At 40.4% G+C, this 19,390-nt stretch overlaps 1 protein-coding gene across 1 annotated transcript in view; it reads right to left on the reverse strand.

The window, feature by feature from the left end:
* The window catches only part of SPSB4 (splA/ryanodine receptor domain and SOCS box containing 4), a 172,188-nt gene that overhangs the window by 151,994 nt on the left and 804 nt on the right, over positions 1-19,390 (reverse strand). The window lies entirely within an intron of this gene.

Here is a 19,390-nt window from a genome sequence, read left to right on the forward strand (position 1 = left end):
AACTGCTTTAATAAAATTACCCAAATACAGACTCATCCTCTATTGCAAACCCCTGAAAACAGGAACTAATAATGGAAACTCTGGCAGACACTGAACTATCTGTCATAAACAGTGTAATTCCTCTGTGTAGATACCAGAAATGCATTTACTGACTCACATGCTGCAAATCCATGAAATAGCTATTAACACCTCAGGATACACATTTCACATCCCAGTGCCACTTCTTTAGCCATTTGCCCTCCACGGCTTTCCCCACTGTCGCGGTTGAGACGGACAAACGACATGGACCAAGTTCTTTCAAGATGAAAGTAATAGACGCTATTTATTGCTACAAGTGCATTTTTATACAGTTCTACCAGTTCATGTGTCTTTTCACCATTGGTTACAAGTTTCAGCACTGACATCTCATTGGTTAATTTTTCTATCATCCACGTTATTCTTCTATCCCCTTCTCTCTCACGGGTACATCTCTCCTCTCTCCGGATACTCCTTTACTCCCATCCTTCTCAAGGGTAAATCTTAATATCTCAAGGCTGATCTCTACTCTCATATTTTCTGTCAAGGATCCCACAGACTCGCTGCAGTTTCCCACACCCCATCTATTTTCTTTACCCCCCAAAAAAACCAAAACCCGTAACAAAAACAATCAACACCAACCAGCAGATAAACTCAGCACAGCACTCAGGCCATGGATCTGTCCTTCATTTGCAAGGATGTATTTATCCATCAAAAAGCAGATCCAAACCAGAGACACCCAATTTACATGACCGACTCAGAGCTCAGATAAACTAAATATCCAGATGTCAGACAAAGGAGACATGTTCTTTGAAAAACAGCCCAGCTTGGATTTACAAGACTAAACAGAGAGATTTAATTATTGAAATATGGGCATGGATCTAATTGGCTGCAGATAGAGAAGAGTGCAAATGCTACTAAAAATTGTCCACAAAAGTCTCATTTCCCCGGTGCTGAGTCCTGCTGTTGTGAGACACCTTCAGTTTCGTTCACCTTGCTCTAGTTAAGCAAACATTAACTTCTCAGAGAAAGAAACCACTAGAAACACAAAATGTGGGCCTGAACTGAAACCTGAATACTATTGCAACTCGGCTACATGCTGAAACTCAGCAAGAAAGAGCTTGGAGTGCAGAGCTTACTCTAATCACCTTGGGTAGACCTATGCTAAGCATCTCTTTTGATACTCCGTAGACACGTTTTTCCCAACATCCACTTAAAAACAAAACAAAACACAAAAATTCAGAGATGACACTGAGAATTGCCTCTATATCATATCAAGGTAAATCAACTGCTGATGCATCAAACCTAATTAAAAACAAACAAGCAAAAAATCCACAATACACTTTGAGCTTCTCTTCCATGTTAAACTGTCGTCTTCTCTCTAAAGAGGACTGAGGAATAGTCATTATCAAATTCCAATTTCCATAAAATCTGCAACACAAATTATAGAATTAATCCATTGACTACCTAAGGTTCATTTTAAACTTTGTTTTTACAAAATGTGCCTTCCAGATTTACAGAAATAGAGCAGAGGAAAAAAAATGTTTCTCCTGTAAATTTGCTCCTCAATAACTTACCTTGCTTTAAATATCTTCATTCTTCCATGCTGGAATCTTGTCTTTTCATATTTAAACTGATATTTTGCCTGAAAAGGCACTACAGAATTTGACATAATCCAATTAATATAATACTTGTAAAAAAGCAAGATAATAATTTTGTCCTGCGTGACAATGAACTCTTGAAGGTCTGCAGATAGGTCCACCTCTCTTGACATTACCAGCACACAGCTGTAGTATATGACGTACATTTATGGCACATGCTTGATTGCAAATTGGGAGATGCAGAGGCAAAAAAACCTTTCTGAACAGCCAGACAGGAGGACACCAGCGGTCTTCTGGTAATAATAAGCCGAATGAAGATGATCTGCAAAAGACTGCCCAGTTGAATCCATCCACAGTAATCGTGCTGTCTGATCCTCGGTCCATTTCTTGAAGGAAACATGTTCATTCAACTGGGAGTCTTTGAACTCTAATCCTCCTTAAGTCACAGGATCTACATGAAGTCTACAAGGGCAAGGATTTTACCACTGATCCTCTCAAATACAGTACCTCAAATACAGAACCTCTAAATAGAAGTATAATTACTAAACAGATAAAATACAGTAGCAGATATATTTTTTTTTCAGATAAAACACAACTAATACAAGCTATGCCGGCTGCATAGATTTTTTTAATACTACCCAGTTGAGTTAAAGCGGAGCTTAATGCTCTGGTCACCCTTGGTCTTCCCCAAGCCACTCAACACAGGCACAGAATTCAGAGTGGGGCCAGGGGTGTAGAGAGAATTAAAACCTCATGTCAATCGCATACACACAGAAAGGTCAAAATCAGCTTTGATCTCCTAGAGCCAATGATAAAGGGGAAAGATGCTCCTCAATAACTTACCTTGCTTTAAATATCTTCATTCTTCCATGCTGGAATCTTGTCTTTTCATATTTAAACTGATATTTTGCCTGAAAAGGCACTACAGAATTTGACATAATCCAATTAATATAATACTTTTCCTAAGACTAATACTAAAAACTAATACTAACAAGTTTGGGCTAACTTGGTGGTATTCCCAGCAGCTGAAGCACATGGAAAAGAATGGTTAATTGCAAACAGGATTTTGAGAATTCATCAAAATCCATACAGATCAAAAATCTAAATGACAAGCCACTGAGTATAGTCAAGATTAAGATTTTAATGACAGATTATGATAGGAAAAACCATCTTTACCCTAAACTTAACTCTTCTTCTTGCTCTTATACCTACCCTCTATAAACAAAAATCACCATAAACAGGTCTTCCTAAAGCAGAAGTTTAAGCTTTGATCCTAAATAAAGAGGAATATGCCTCAGTGTACATAATGTAATTTGCTCCATTAACAGTGACTAATACAATACATGGCAGAAAAAATAAGCGTGCACATACATCTTTTGTATTGTTACAGCATAAACACTTCAAAACTCTACAAAAAAGACTAAAGCATATACGGTAGGCAGGCAAAAATCCAGCTTGTCATAGCAGAAGCTTTTTAGATCTGATGTCTAACGAAAGAGAGCACAAGTTAAAGAGAAAAGAAACACGAAACGTGAAAAAATTGTTAATGTGCCCATTTGAAGTACGAAATGAGAAATGTTGAAGATAAAGTAGTAAAAATCATTAGCGACACTTAAAGTTATGCAATTATTTTAGAAATATTTACTTCATTAACATTAACAAGTAATAAGTATGGCTATATGATTGAATTACTGTGAAATTAAGCTCCTTTGAAGAACGACCGATAAGTAAAACTATTGTTTTCTAAAATTGGTTTTCTTGTTGGAAAATGAATTCATTATAAGACACAACCATATCCAGGCATCAAAGCAATGTAGTTATTTATACGGCTGCAATTTTGTTATTCATGGGAGGAAGTATTTAAGGCATTAGCTGTTAACACTAATAAACTCAAAATCGATTGTTCTATTAGGAACAGCTGAATCAAAGCAGATGAAAAAGCAAACCTGTATATATGCATTATTCAAAATTGTCTTGCTATTAAAGCACAGCTTTTAAATAAGCTACTACTACTCCAGAAAATGAGCCAGCCTATCATGGATTGAGAACCTTGTCCTGGTACGTGATGACTGTGACACATTAACAAACAAGTTTCTAAACAGCCCAGTCGTTCAATACCAGCAAGATCCAGTCATTGAATTTTGACATCAAGTGACACATTTGAACTCTGCATTGGGGGCACCACAGGGGTAACACCACCCAGCGCTAACCCCTGGGTTTCAGAAGACAATAGCTGCTGGAATTATACTTAAATTAGTGTATAAAGAAAAATTACACCAAGTAGTACACAGTTTAATATACACCACTAAAAAATAAGAATGCCAGGCAGAGAGTTATGCTGTTTAATTTAACACCTGACAGTTTACTAGTTTTGCACATTAAACTTATTATTGCCTTATTTTATGCTGCCATTGAAACTGAACAGTTGAACTCCTTACCTAATCATTATCACCAAATTATACTTGGTATAGGGAGTCACACAGCACCATTAATTATCTGATAATGCAGAACACAAAGATTTTGATGGAAACCACTACATCTGAACTGCTTTAGCCTCCTCCTTTGTCTCTTGCCCAGGAATAAATGCAGCATTTTCTGGACCACACACCCAGATAATCTTCATTCTCTTTCAAACAAACGTCAGCCTAAAGTTATTGCTTTTCTGAAATTATTTTTGTAGAACACGTGGTACCTCTCAGTGAGGCAAAACCTGCATTTGCACATCTACTTGTCATGAAAGCAACAGCAGAGGTACAGCCCGGAATGTACTAACAAAGAGCGGCAAAAATGCAGAGTACCAGGTTCACTGGGGTGGCTGCTGCTCCAGGTTCGCTTGCTTGAAGGTGCTGCAAATACTCGCCACAGCTGGGTGGCTTTTAGTTCTCAAAATAATGTGTTTGGCCTCATGAAAAGAGGGCCCTAAGCATATTGTGAGCACAACAGAGCGGATACTGCCAAGAAATCGGACTCTTTACAGTTATATTTGTGTCTCAGAGAGGCAAGTAAAAACATCTTGGATACTCTACAACATAACTGTGCCTTGAGTGAGGTCCTTAATATTTTTATCTTTATATAAAATCTATGTTTAAACAAAGAAACGCTTTGGACGAGTCAGCATTTCCATCTTAAATACCTTAAAGGTTTTTGCTTTTGAAGAAATTAAATTAAGGTACTGATTAAGGAGCGATTTATTCTATTTCCTTTTATTGGAGTCAGCTATGGAGATCTTAAGTATCCTTTAAAATGGATACATATGGCCACGAAAATTACCACTATGGCAACTGTGGCTTTTAGAGAATTTTCTGCAAGCATTATTTACAATTTGTTTGAATCAGCAGAGGCAGCGTTAGCATCTGCACCATAGCAATCTTCAGCAGAAAATACAACACTTAATTCTGCTGGTAATCAGAATTCTCTCTCCAAAACGCTCTTCAGTGTTTAGGTATCTTGGTACTGTGATTAATCACGTTGTGATGTAAGAAAAATAGACGCATGTTTCCTTTCAAAGTGTTCAAACAGTAAGTATATACTTATCAAAGGAATCAAAATCTGCCTAGAAATGTTTACAGACCCCACTTAACTTACTGACATCTTAAAATGCCACATGTCCTGCAAACTGACATTGGTGCGGGCTATGAACTTTCTTGTGCACAAAAGACCACCAAGCCGTGCTGCTCCGGCAGCCCAGTACCTGTCGCAACAACAGCAACCCCACTGAACTGTACTTGCTCGTCTAGAAAACGTATCTGCCAAGATTCCAGATGGTTAAAAGCGTTAGAAATACGGGCACTAGGTTTGAAAATAAGAATAAACTCAACAAGGTACTAGTTTATCATCCCACACTTTTATGGTTTCAGCCAGTCCTGCCTCACTGGCCGCAGCGGCAGCTGCCAGACACACACACACACTGACAGTGCAGCAGCATGTTCGCTACTGAGAGAACACCTGCCAACCAAAATGAACCTCTTTCACATCTTGGGCTTAAAAATAAGGGATATTTACTGTCACAGTACCTAACTTTAAGCTCCTAACTAAAGTGCCTGAACATAATTAGAAAGACATATGCCTGCTGAGCAACCCAGAAACATCAAAATGCTGAACCAGCTTCTGAAAGCATCTCTCGCTTCAGAGCCCCACGCAACTAAGATTTTAATCTAGGGACCACGGTTCATTATGTAAAATTAGTTACAAATAGTAGTGATTCAAACCACCTAAAATTCATTTTCTAAACGAACCAAGGCCAGCTCTGTGCAGAATCATTTTGCCGATAGGACGATACTAGTGCTTTTTGTTTGTTCGTTTAATTCTGCCTACATAATCACAGCCATGAAATATTTTTACCACAACACCATAGCCAGCCGAGTACATATCCTTCCTCTCTCCAGTAAAATAAGCTGTATTGGCAAAAGGCAGAGTTTGGCTAATGTAGTTACCACTATATCCATTGCTTTTGCATGCAGAGATTGTCAGGGTTGAAAACTCTGCCTCCCTTGACCACCACAGCTGTGCAAGAAAAAGTCCCGCAGCAAAGAATTCACATTCAGTATCTAAAAGATCAAATCCTTCTTTCTGTTGCTGGCAGTTTGTTTCTGCCAGAGAAGCTGACAGATCTTGGTCTATTACATATAAAAGTTTTACTGGCATGCCATTTCCTCCCTTCTAGGTAAGTCACAAGACAGTTTATCAGTCTGGACCAACAGTGATCCCCGGGGCATCATTCCTGCCTCCCTACAGGTCAGTACTTTTCTTGCTATTATTACTCTTTCTTTTTTTCCCGGTCAAACTACTGGTACAGCCAATTAGCAGCAACACGGCCCCGTTACCCTGAAGGGTAGGAGCCAACAGCCCTCAGAGGACACAGACTTCAAGGAAAGTATCACACGCATCTCCAAGTATTTCTTCAATGTCTCTAGCCCTGATATCTCACTTTCCTGGCCCAGTTCTGACCGGACTTTTACACAAATTCTGGGTAAAACCAAGGTAAAGAAATGATGAGTTAAGTCCTTGGTGAAGTAAGAACTTAATAGTAATACAACTAAAAAGCATTTTCATTAGGATATACAAACCAAATTCTTCTTGGTGATCAAAACCCAGTAGTGCCGCTGTTCCAGTTGTGCCAAACACGTTCATGTAAGTCAGTAAATGCCATTGTAAAGGTAAAGCAACCAGCGATCATTTTCTGCTGGAAGTACGAGCAAACGCACCACCACACTTTTCCTAAAACAGGCTAAGTCTGATGTAAGGTGACACTGCACACATCTAGAAGGGAAAAAGAAAAAAGGTAATTAAACTGTTGGCCATCAGCCCAGTTAGCATTTACTCCAGGGAAGAAGAAAAAGAAAAATGGTGCACGAGATTACACCTGGCCTGAAAAGCAGAAACATCTGCTGAGCTCATAAATTATTGGATTAGTTCTGCCCCAGGAAACCAGCCTTGCATACGTACCCTCTACAGACCAGTTTAACTGTGCACAGTAAGAAGCAGAAAAAGTTGTGCTGAATTAATTTCCCATTAAAAGAAAAAAACAACAAACCACACATGCATAATTGCTGAACATGGGGTCCTTTCACGAACTACAGCATAGCTTGCATTTGACACCACACTTCTCTCAAACAGGGAAAAGGACAAGCTCTAAGGACAGCTTGCAGAGAAAGTTCATTTTATCAGTTCAAATGGTTCATCCATTCTGTGTTTGTTTTAACCAAACTGGCTGATATACTACTAATTATTTTTCCAAATGTGTGTGGGGAAAAAAAAACACCCACAAACAACAACAACCAAAACCAGCACAAACAAAACAAACAAAGTCAGAACACCCACATAACACACCAGCACCATCAACAACTTACCCCAAGTCACTGAATTCTTGCTCTGAACTGTACTGTAATTGGGACTGCTTAACTGGGCCATTTATATTTTTGCAGCCAAATTTGAGAAAATACACTTGGGAACTGAAGAGTTAAAAGGGCCCAGAGTAATCACCTGAACTTACACCTCTGGTTCCTTGTATATGGAAAAGTTTACACCAGAACTTGGTAACACAGCTCCTCACTGTGCCCTTTCCTAGCCTGCCCTGTGTGAACACATGCCAAGCTGGGAGGGGAAAAACCAAACCAAACCAAACCAAACCCACCCACACAACACACCAAAGAGGCGGCTATGCAGCCCCGCTCCCTGTGCCCCCAGACAAGGGGAGTCCAGACAGCATTGAATTACGTGATGTGACGGATCACGCCTCTACATCTGCACAACACTGCAGGTTCCCTTCACTCCCCTTCATCGGGCTCACGGGATTTGGGAGTCGGAATCTGGAAATTGCAGATGTCCGAGGTCACGAAGGACACAAGGCTGAGCTAACAGACAGTTTGCTACTGCAGCGCAGTGCTGCCACTGCTCCTGATCCACCGCAGCACGGGAATCGGTTGGGAGCACTGCGCACACGGGGCTTGTCCCCGAGAACCTCTGGACGAGCACAGATCTGAGTGCGCGTCTACACAGGCGTCAAGTGCAACTACCTTCGCTTGAACAGATTTTGATTCCTTCTGACCAGAGTACAGTGCTCACTCACCATTTACACGCACCTTCAAGGATTTATTCTCCCTCATCACACTGAGCTCCCCTACTCTGTCACACTCTGTCTCTTCCTTAAACCCTTTTTGCTCCATCCCAAAGGCAGCCAAAGGTCATCTGCCCCATCACTGTAAAGTACTGATGTACTACTTAAATTTCTCAGGAATGTGAATACATGCTGGTTTCATCCATGAATGGAACCCCAAAATTATTCCTAGCGGTGGCATGTAGAAGAGACAGTCTAAAATGTCTCTGTTCAGTTTTCTTGAACTATTAAGTAATCTCACAGGATTTTCCTCTTTCAGGTGACCATGTTTTTCCAAATGTTGTGGGAGATAACAGCGGTGACCACACTGAAAGCATTTCAGGCAAATATGGTGTCAGTATTTTGCCATGCTGTATTTGAAGGTGAAACCACCACAGCACTTTGGTTTGAAATGTTGCATGCTTAATCGCATTTCACTCTGAAAAGTGCATTATTTAAATACTTTTTCTGGCAAACTCTGTCAAATTCCCTGACGGAGTTAGAGCTGGATATCACAGGGCAGGCTTCTCAATCCAACAGGGCTGTCCTGGCTTCCTTCTTTTGCAAGTTAGTTAGAGAATAAGCCATCATTAACTGATTTCTCCCCAATTAATCAAGTTTAAATGGATGTGGTCTATCTGGACTTCAGCAAGGCCTTTGACACTGTCTCCCATAATATACTCTCACAAAAGCTGGTAGCCCATGGCTTGGACAAGTGTACTCTACGCTGGGTTAAGAACTGGCTGGAGGGCCGGGCCCAGAGAGTGCTGGTGAATGGGGCTGCATCCAGCTGGCGGCCAGTCACTAGTGGTGTTCCCCAGGGGTCAGTGTTGGGTCCAGTCCTGTTTAACATCTTTATTGATGATTTAGATGAGGGGATTGAGACCATCATCAGCAAATTTGCTGATGACACCAAGTTTGGAGCGAGTGTCGACCTGCTGGAAGGCAGGAGGGCTCTGCAGAGGGATCTGGATAGACTGGAAAAATGGGCTGATTCCAATGGGATGAAATTCAATAAGACCAAATGCCGGGTGCTGCACTTTGGTCACAACAACCCCCTGCAGCGCTCCAGGCTGGGCGCAGAGTGGCTGGAGAGCAGTCAGACAGAAAGGGACCTGGGGGTGCTAATGGACAGGAAGCTCAACATGAGCCACCAGTGTGCCCAGGTGGCCAAGAAGGCCAACGGTATCCTGTCCTGTATCAAAAACAGCGTGGTCAGCAGGACAAGGGCAGTGATCCTTCCCCTGTGCTCTGCATTGGTGAGGCCACACCTGGAGTATTGTGTTCAGTTCTGGGCCCCTCAGTTCAGGAAAGAGATTGAAGTGCTGGAGCGGGTCCAGAGAAGAGCAACACGACTGGTGAAGGGACTTGAACATAAGACCTATGAGGAGAGGCTGAGGGAGCTGGGGTTGTTTAGTCTGGAGAAGAGGAGGCTTAGAGGTGACCTCATCACTCTCTATAACTACCTGAAGGGAAGTTATAGCCAGGTGGGGATTGGTCTCTTCTCCCAGGCAGTCAGCAACAGGACAAGGGGCATGGGCTTAAACTCTGCCAGGGGAAATTTAGGCTGGATATTAGAAAGAAATTCTTTGCAGAGAGAGTGGTCAGGCATTGGAATGGCTGCCCAGGGAGGTGCTGGACTCGCCGTCCCTGGAGGTTTTTAAACTGAGATTGGACATGGCACTTAGTGCCATGATCTAGTAAACGGACTAGAGTTGGACCAAGGGTTGGACTCGATGATCTCTGAGGTCTTTTCCAACCCAGCCGATTCTGTGATTCTGTGAAACAGATTGGCATTGCTATCTAGCTTATTTTGAAGAGTGATGTTTCCAGACAAATAGTAATAATTAAAAGTTACACATTCATCCCACTAATTACCACAGCTAAAGGCAGCTCAAATTTTAATTGATTCTTTGAAAACTGAGACAGGAGAAGTCATAGACCAAATGCTCTATAGGTATTAACTTCTTCACCTACATGTTCTGGGTGAGAAGCACACCATGTGATTATGTAAACAACCGCTGGACCACTTCCAAGATGATATCCTTCCCAGCTGTGAGCAGGCAAAGAGCAATGCGGGGAAAAAAGAGAAAAAGAAAACCCACATGGCAAAGCAGAATTGGATTTGCATCAACCAAGCTACATAAGGACCCTATCTTGACGCTTGACAGTAATAATTACAAATCAGCTTATAGACACCAAGTATGATGAAAGTCATTCCTGTTAAATGCTCATGGACACTGAGCACTTGCAAAGAAAAGAAATCTTCGGAACGTCATAACACTGACAGACTTATTTATTCTCTGTATAGGAAGGTGGTCCTGCTTTTCTTACGTGGTTGGAATTAATGCAGATAAGCAACAGTTCAAAGAAAACTTCAGATATTTATGCTTTTTAGAACATTTTAAGTTCTTTCCCCTAACTTGCAATATTATTATTTTTTTTTTTAAATAAGCTATTCATAGCCCATCCTAGAGAATCAACATTTCACTATTAATTCCGCCTGAACTATAAAGGTCATAAAGGTGGATTCTGTACCTCAAAAGCATCAGTCCTAATGCTACAGTCATAACGCTGCCTTCCAGCTGCAGGCCCGCTGGTATCATAAGGAAAAGGTAGATATGTCTAAAGATACTTCTTTCCACTCCAGCATATAGGAGAAATCAAATCATTTATCTCTCGCACTGATACCGCATTCTTTGTTTAAAGGTCACCTATAAATCTCAGTGTTTCAAAACCGGTAGATATTTCTAAATAAGGTCTTTCTAAATAAAGTTCTACTGGAGAATAAAGAGATACTTCAAATATTTTCTAGAGTATGACTTCAAGTTGCCAGTCAGTTTCCAGTTCAGCTGAGGTAAACAATCTATTGGAAATACACTGGATTTTTCTCTTGCAAACATTCAAATCAGCACATTGAGGCTTTGCTTTCATTTTTGCAAACATTTGGTGTCTGCCAGCCAACCCTACCACCAACATCGGGACAGTTCCGTGACTGAATTAGTGGGGAGAGGGTTGAAAGAACAAAGCCTCCCTTGTTTCTCTTACAAGCAGGTGGCATTTCTGCCTTACACCTTTGGTCACACCTGACCAGTTACACTGCTATTTGCTACAGAGAATCAAATGCTTTGTGGCCTGAGAAGTGTGTGAACAAAAAAGCCAAGCAAGCCCTGGACCACACTCTCATCTGTCCTAAACCAGCAGTTCCTCTCTGGTGAAGGTCTTTGTGGCTCATCACAGTGGGAACAAAGGAGTAGAACTCCTCCCAAGTCTAGAGGGAGCTTTCTTTTCAAGGAGGCAGCTATACATCATGTCATTGCCATCTGATAGTGTCTGAAAATCACTGTGGCTCTCATAGACCCAGAGGACAAGGCAGAAAACACAGCCAGTTAAAGAATTTCCTTTCAAAAAAACTCGCAAGGAGAAGTTAGCTTAGTTTTGAGATATTGCCTCCATTTCTGCAGATGTGATTTTTTGCCACAGTTATTTGCAAGTGTAAATTATGGGCCCAATCCAATACTTACTGAAGTCAACAGAAAAAGGTCTTGTTGATTTCAGCAGGGTCAAGGATATCACCTGTCAAGGTGCAGCTACCAAAAAAAAATAATCCTGAATAAGTGCAATTTGGACCTGCAAATAATTGCAGATTCTAAAGTCCTCAAATTCCAAGTCCTCAAAATAAGAGGTAAAATTGAATTATATTTAAGAATCAGGATCAATAACTGTCAGCCCAATGGGCTGACAGAACTTCATTACTGTTGTGTAAGTAACTGATTTTGAATTACTCACATAATTATTTATAATCATTTTGCAATCCATCCTGTGTCTTTATGATCACATGTAAGTAACTCCAACAAAAGGAGAAAAGAGAAGAGAAGATGGGTATTTCATGCCTTAATGATGTGTGGACGCCTTGGTAAGTTTTCACAGGACATAGAAAGAAAACCAGGAAATCTGATGGACAAGTCTACAAAACAAAACATTTAAAATGTTTGCTAACACATACATAATTTTATAAAGCCTGTAATATTTGAGCCCAGATGGTCCCATGGGGTAAGTAGTCCTTTCACACCCAACCGAGTATCCACCTCCTCAAGTGCCTCCAAGTACTTGGGACAACCTCAAACTCCCAATGAAGTTTTTAAAACTGACAAAAAGAGGCCCACGAAAACAAAACAAGAAAGCGTCACTTGTGCCCTAAAAAAGGAAAGACCAAAAATCAGCATTTATTTTCTAAAACTCTGAGCAAGGCCCCCTCACCTCCTATTCTTCAAAGTCAGTGGTCAACAGATGAACAGGAAGGACAGAACACAGAGTAGCAAGGAGCATACAGAATACAACTTGCAGAAAAAGTGGTCGAACCAAGGAGTATTTAAAAGTAACAGTAATCTGAGGCAGGTAACCAAGGAGGAGGAACTAATACAACATACTCTGAACATATTTTCTGCCCCAACAGACAGATACAGCAATTCACCACGACTGTTGCTGTCTTACTACCACCACATTCACAGCAAAGCATTAACAGCACATCTGTTTCATTAAAAACAAACGATCAGATATAGGAATTATAAAACTTTATACTTCCATGAAAATAGCCATTATTTTAAAAATGCACCTCAAGGTAATGGGAACTCACCATATGTACTGCTTTCCTTTCTACCACAGGGAGACAAAATTTGCTAGATTAACAACTCTAAACAGAGCTAGCTGTGGTTTCACATACAGACTAATTTCCAATAAACACACACTCATTTTGCTAAGAACATTTTTTCTTTATCTGAAAAAATACAAGTTTGATATTTATTTTAAAAAACAAATAATGCAGTATTTTTTCAGCGCTGGGCCACAGACCGCTCATAATTATTTTGTATTTGACTCCCTAATGTCTGTTGAATGAACTTAACTGAATGAACAGCCTGAACTCAGCATGAACTTCCACAGCAGTACCAGAATCAACAGAGCAGATTACTTCTGTCTTTCAGACTACTTAAAGGAACCAGGCTCACCAGCAGCCCTAGGAACGTCTAGCACCCCAGGCTCACTCAGTTCATTAGGAATGTTGGGTTTAAGATGCTTATCAGAAGACATGAAGAAAAGGAAGCTTAGTAAGGAACAAAAGAACATGACAAAATAACCCCACAGACTCCCTTTTCTTTCTCTTCTGCCACAAAAACCCACAGTTCACTGAACTTTGGTATTTCTGCATGCATCCACGATCCAATCCTAGACAGCTCTGAAACAAAGGCAGGCATAAAGATGAGACAGCGTACATTCTATGCATTTTTCTAAGTATGTCCTAATGACTTTAGCGTCCACAGTTGGAGAAATTAATTCTGGTTTTACAACTGTGCCAAAACCTTTTTGAAGGTTATACAAGCACACTCAGAATTCTGTGTTCCAGATGTTGCAGGTTCCTAAACAGCATTTTCACAAGTAACTTGGGTACTTTATTCTCCAAGTCCCCGTCATTTTCAGAAGCCCACTAAGGTGTTTTTTGTGTTTAAAATTAACCACAGACAGTCATTGTCGCAATGACTGCCTCTTCACTTTCTTCCTTGCTCAAAAGAATACCTTGAATAAGGACTTGGCTCTTAGACGGGTTTGTGAGATCGACACTACAAGATTTAAAGGGAAGAACTTCAAAACATATTCATTTGCAAAGTAGCTGCACTGCAGTTTCCTTTAGAGTAGCAAAATAAAGGCATTCTTAGAACATTCATATCAGTATTGTTTGTTGCCAGTCCAGAAGAAAATGCCATCTTCATTCAACCACACAATATACAGAAGGTGTGATTAAACATCTTATTTCCCCACTTGAAGTGACAAAATATTCTATTCTAACACACAGTGAACACGATTTTAAAGAAGTGAGTACAAGACATTGCTGATACAGATCAACCTCTTCTCTAAAACCAAGTGGGTTTGCGCGGTGGTAAGCAGAGGTCAGGAACTCTGCTGAGAGCAGGTGCTAACACGTCCCTCGATTCCGCTCCACTGACAAGAGCTTATTCTTTGGCACTGACAACCTGTAATTGAGCTGACAAGCAGAGAAAAGAAGTCAGGTAAGACTAATGGCTCTATTTAACAGTAGTCTAAAGCAGCAGTTGCATCTGAAGTTGGGCACCCTTTCCCCCCCCCAAAAAAAATAATAATAAAAAAATTACTTATTCTTTAAACATGATCATTCATTAATCCTACTGAAAATCATTTTAATGAGTGGCAGTAAGAAACAGAGCCAAAACCAGGGTGGGATAGTGAGTATATTGAGAGTATTTAAATAATGATGAAAATATCTGTAAAAGAAATGAAATGGCAACGCATTTTGCCAGCTCTCATCCTCAGCCACCAGCAGAGACCCCACTGAATACTGGCAGGACATCCTCATCTTTATGAAATAACCTTCTCAGCCAGAACCATACTACCCGCTATCCCAAAGTATTTTGCTATCTGATTACATCAAATAATTACATTCCAGTGTTAATCAGCAGACGTCAAACTGCAAAGTCTGCAACAGAATGTTTTATTCCTCTCAACAAACTATATCCTATCTGTAGAAGAGCTACGAATGCTTCATGATGTACATTTTCCAGAAGTGAATGTTTTATTTTCATTAACTTTTTCTATATTCTGGTTTCCAAAGCTCTTTTAAATCTGAATGCTCAGATATTTCTGGAGTAAATAAATGCGTTGTAATCATCTAAATGCACCAGGAGGTAATCTGTTTGAACCCCAAAACCTTTACATCTTTTTATCTGTATATATTAACTCATAATTCTTACATCTCTTGCACTTAACAGGCAATATTTTAGTAGCTTTATTCATGCAAACTAATAACTTGGTGCACAAATAACTTACGGTGCAGGAAATCCCCCTGACATAAATGAATGCATTATATCGCTACTGCCTTCATTACTGCAAAATTTATACCTGCTTAAATCCACATCCTCATGCTCTAAGCAATCACTTGTGGATAAAGACATGAGAGCATGTAAAGCCATCTCAGAGCACACAATTGCAAGCACACACAGTTTTTGAAGAACCGAACTTTTAATAGCAGTAAAGGTATTGGAATGGCTCAAGAAATGGAACTGTTTCACTGAAGCACATGCTTTGCAGACGTATCCTAGAAGAGATACGTTTTGAAAGCTTCCCTATTAAACATGACATACATGCTCTGTGTGTATACACAGCGAACACATTCGTATCTAAATAAAGGATACATGGATCCATACTTCCACGTCTAATTAAAATGTCCATTCAAAGAACACTTCGGTAAGAAAATACAAAATAAAAAACTTAAGAAATCACAGGTTCATAGTTGCATGTGTCCACTGACAGCACAGCTAGATGTGGGGGAGACTGCGTTTTCTCACGTAGTCATAAACAGCCAGCACTGTGTTGAAGAAAAGTGTGGGAACAGCAGTTCCAGCTAAAGGACCTTAGACAGATTATACAGAAGTATGGTTTTTAGGAGTGTAAGAAGTGATAGCCCAGGCCAGTGAGAATGATATCTCGGGTCAGAAAACTGCCCCCATATGTATGATATGTGAATGTCCTTGGGCCTGGTCTGTGAATGAGCGGGAATGTGACTGAAACAGAGATAACGTCAGTGTGGTGTGTTTTTAATAACAATTATTGGAAAAACACCTCACGTAACATCCTCGTCCAGGTCCGTATCTGTAAATCCTATAAATTGTCACTGACTAATAAAGAAAGCCTCAGCCTGGCTCAGCTCTCTGCTCTGCCCAGCTCTGCGCTCCTTCCTGATCTCTGTCTGTGCGTGAATCCTTGTTTGCATCCCGGTATCCGCCCTTTCTAATCGCCACAGAAAAGCACCTGAAACTTGACAATCCAAAGGCAGTTTGTTTTCTTCCCGTTATTATCAGAGAAATGTGGACTAAGCAATTTCTTATTTAAAAAACGAAACAAAACCAACAACCCCACACCACACATACTTGCATAAAAAGTCAGAGGAAGGAAAAAAATACCATGGTATTTCTCTGCAATGACAGTGGACACAGCTAATTTTCTTCTGCAAATATAACTTCATCTGGTCATATGTTCTGTGAAAGCAGAAGTGTCAAACCTGTTTTAGCTGCCCAGGTGAGATACAGGAAAGGAAAAAGAAACTATGAAGTTACCCAGGTAGAGTCAATAACCTGTTATTTGACTTTACAGGCAGACATAAACAGCATCCAAGCTGCAACTGAATTAATGAAGCATTTTGGATAAACCCAATTTGCATAGGATTTGCTGTCACAGGAACCTCAACCCTGCAATGTTAAATCCAGTCTCCCTTGACGTATTTTTGCACTGCTGATCAGGCTCCCTGGATGAACAGACACCAGTCCCACTCCTCATCCCACCAGCTTTCACTCAGTCGCTGTGTTCTCATCAAACACACAGTATACATATACCAAAAATATCATAATAGTTCTTAAAGGAAGGACAAACTTACCTATATTATTTATGCAAAGGGGAGAAGAAATAAGCACTGATTAAACTAGGCTACTTAACTAGCAGAAAGACTCATTACCGGGATTGACATAGGATTGTTTTACTTGTTAATTAAAAAAAATTTAAAAAGGAACAGCAAGAAAAATCTGAAAAGAAAGCTAACGCTCTCAAGCACACGTAATGAACTGGGAAATGAATGACAAGTAGATGAAAACATATTAAAAATCATAGCTACTTCCTGTCTGTTGCTTCTTGCATTAGTCATCACTTATGTAAAAATGTGACTAGATGAAAAGGGCAGCATTTCACTTGGAGTACATTTGTCCACTAAATGCCCTGCAACAGACCTGAGAGGCGTCCTGCAGACATCCCCATTGCTCCTTTCTGCCTGCTGCTCTCCCACAGCCAACGTGGAAGATGCGCTGACACCTGGAAGCACAGAAACAGCCTCCTGCGAGTGGCCAGGGCACCCACCAGCTCACCCTGCTCCAGTCTCCTTCAAAGCAGCCTGACTGCAAACCGGAGCTGAGAGAGGTGGCTGACTCCAGAACAACAGACCTGCACAGTAAAGAACAGGTGCCTGCCAGGCAGAACCCTACTGGGAAACAGGGGAATAAACAGCGCTTCATTCCACCTGCATCCCACACTAACTTTTACTCTGCTCTCATATACATCAACTTTATGATAACAGCTTCACAGAACTACTATCAATTAGCCTTGTCCCGAAAAATTGCATTCAGATAGGCTTAGTATCATCTACCATGAAATTTGGTAGTTGTTAGTGCAACGGAATTACTGATATGGTTTTCATTAAAGAAAAAACAAAACAAAATCTTCCAACTCAGGGTTGACAACAAAGACTAGCTAGTAAAACAGTTATGGTAAGTTACAAATAAAAAAGTCACCTTAATTCCATCTGAGTACTGCTTTTTATTCAGCAGGGACTTTGCTTGGTAAGAGCAGTTTATACAGATTTCAGATAATCAGGACTTAAGAAGCCTCTCTGGAAATCTTCCATCTTTTCCCAGCCTTCATTCTTCCAAGAGAAGCAATTACGTACAAAGAAACAACCTATGATGAATTAACCACCTTTTAAAAATGCATTTTCTACTTACCAGGAAGCACTCAGCTCTTTCTAAAGTGGATATTATCCTCAGCCAACCAAATGAAAATGAAGGGTGTTGGTTAAGCAGTGCTGTACCCCACCTTCAGACTGCAGGTTATCACCTTTCCTTCTGCAGGGACTTGATCCCTTTACAATGCAGCACAGCCCCTGGCTATCCAGAGATCATCACTTCAACATCTACTTATCATTGTGAGCAGCCACTGTAAACACCAGCAAACTTCAACAGAGCTTCCAAAGCAACACAGCACTGTCAGTTTATGTTAAGGTTGATTGGGCTTTTAGGAACTCAGAGTATTTGCTAAAATAAAATGCAACTGTAGTCCACTAAAGTGATTTTGTTTCTTTGTCTAAGAGCTGATAGACTAAAAAAAGCCGGCTTCCTTCAACTATCTGGGGCATATTTGGCCATAACTGGTAAGTTCCACACTTATTTTGTTCAACAGATGTTTAAAATGCCTTTGCAGAATATGAAGTTGATTATTTGCAACCAGATCATTTCTCAGAAGAGTTTTAAAGAGCAGTTTTATAAAATGACAATAGAAGATTCTTTCCAAGAAATTGCACTTTCAGGTTTAAGAGGTATATAAACAGAATCTGTCAAAAAAGTCAAAAGACATTCAACTAACACTACGAGATTACTGGAATGCACTGGAACATGTGTCTAGAATAATTTATGAAATGTCTTCTGTAATCTTTGTTTTGTGCTGTAGCTTAACAACACAGCTACACCCCAGCTTTGAACGTGAAAGGTCAAAAAATGAATTGAAGGCTTACCAACTCAAGAGCGTTACATTGGAAAAGGTCCCATCTTTCCTATAAACCCACATAACCAAAAGGGCCCTTCACATATATCATTGCAGTGGCTCTGAAGTCACCTCTCCTTCGCTGCAGTGACGAAGATGTCAAGCCCAAAGACGAACAACATACTTAACTTCCTTGTCCAGCACTCAAAATAAGCTAAGGAGACGACAGATTGAAGAAAATTATTAATTGAATTGTACATCTCTTCAGTACATGAAAGGAAGCACCGAGCTGTGCCGCGTGACAGCAGCAGTACGTATAACGCTATGTGAAAAATGGGGTGGCAAAAATACCATTTTGCCACAAGCATGAATGAACATTAAAACACCGTCCCAGAGAGACACTATCGCTGACAGCCATTTGAAAGGAGGTCACCCGTGATACGATGAGTCAATGCTACGCAGCCTCCTCATTAGCGTTATTCAAATAATTCCCTTCAGCGCTCATTACCTCCCCGGGCAGCGCTGCGCTGCCTCACGGATTCTGCCAAGCTGCTCCAGCACATAGAACTGCTGACCCTCCTCGGCCACTTTGGATATTGTAGACATTGTTATTTAATACGTGAAAGATAACGAATGTCACCAATAAAAGCAAAAGAGGAAGAAAATAAATCAGACAATGTTGATAAAGTGCAGTTTTAAAAAGGGAGTTAAATAGACAATATCAAATGTCTTCGTCCCGGGTTATTGAAGGCACTTAGCACACAACTGTCGACACTTCGGAACAGAAAAAACTGATTTTCTCTTTTATTTTTTTTCCCCTAGTGACAGAAAGGGAGAAGCTGCAGCCCCAGCC

The sequence above is a fragment of the Columba livia genome, chromosome 9 (genome assembly GCF_036013475.1).
Source record: "Columba livia isolate bColLiv1 breed racing homer chromosome 9, bColLiv1.pat.W.v2, whole genome shotgun sequence".
NCBI classification, from domain to species: domain Eukaryota; kingdom Metazoa; phylum Chordata; class Aves; order Columbiformes; family Columbidae; genus Columba; species Columba livia.